Consider the following 978-nt stretch of genomic DNA (forward strand, 5'->3'; position numbering starts at 1 on the left):
AACAATTTGGAAATAGACCCAAAGAGCTATAAAACTTTGCATACCCTTTGACTCAGAAATATCACTAAAAGGTCTGTATCCCAAAGAGACCAATAAAAAAAGAAAAGTACCTATATGTACAAAAATATTTATAGCAGCTCTTTTTGTAGTGGTAAAGAATTGGAGCTCTTCCTCCTCCTCATCTTCCTCCTCCTCCTCCTCTTCTTCACCATCACCACCATCATCTTCCTCCTCCTCCTCATGCTCTTGATCCTGCCACTGCTACTTCTCCCCCCTACCCTGACTCACCATGGCCAATGAAAAGCTGAAGGAAGGAGTCAAAACTGAAAATGACCACGTTCATTTGAAGGTGGCAGGGCAAGATGGTTCAGGTGGTACAAATTAAGATTAAGGGGCACACACCACTTAATAAAGCAATGAAAGCCTATTGTGAATGACAGGGCTCGTCAATGAGGCAGATCAGATTCCAGTTTGATAGGCAACTAATCAATGAAACAGACACACCTGCACAGTTGGAAATGGAAGATAAAGATGCAATTGATGTATTCCAGCAGCAGACAGGAGGCGCTTACTAAAAAGGGAACCTGCAACTCTACTCCAGAACTGTGCTCCCAAGGAAAACAATACATTCACAATTAGAAAACCAAGATTTGGTTCATCCACTTCCTGATTACTGCAGTATAGTTTTCTCTTTTCTTTGATTCCCTTTCCCCGTTCCTTTATTGTACATAAAGTAACAGGTGTATGTGCACAGGCACAAAGTGTATTTTTTTTAACTAAATGGCCAATGGTATGTTTTGATCAACATCGAATGGAGATGGGGAGTGGAAAAAGCAAGCTGTCTCTGTGAAAATATCCCTCTTCTCCATTAGTGGTATGCTCATTCAACTTTTTCTTTATATTCCAGTAAGTTATTTTGTTCTCACTGTTTAACAACAACAACAACAAAAAAAAGCACAAAAAATCCTTGCATACCTT

The 978-nt window shown here is 39.8% G+C and overlaps 1 pseudogene; it reads left to right on the forward strand.

The window, feature by feature from the left end:
- Positions 1-289: 289 nt before the first annotated feature.
- LOC114046662 lies at positions 290-575 on the forward strand (annotated as a pseudogene).
- The last annotated feature ends 403 nt before the right edge of the window (positions 576-978 follow it).

This window comes from Vombatus ursinus, unplaced genomic scaffold, assembly GCF_900497805.2.
Source record: "Vombatus ursinus unplaced genomic scaffold, bare-nosed wombat genome assembly UNPS02014785.1, whole genome shotgun sequence".
NCBI lineage: Eukaryota > Metazoa > Chordata > Mammalia > Diprotodontia > Vombatidae > Vombatus > Vombatus ursinus.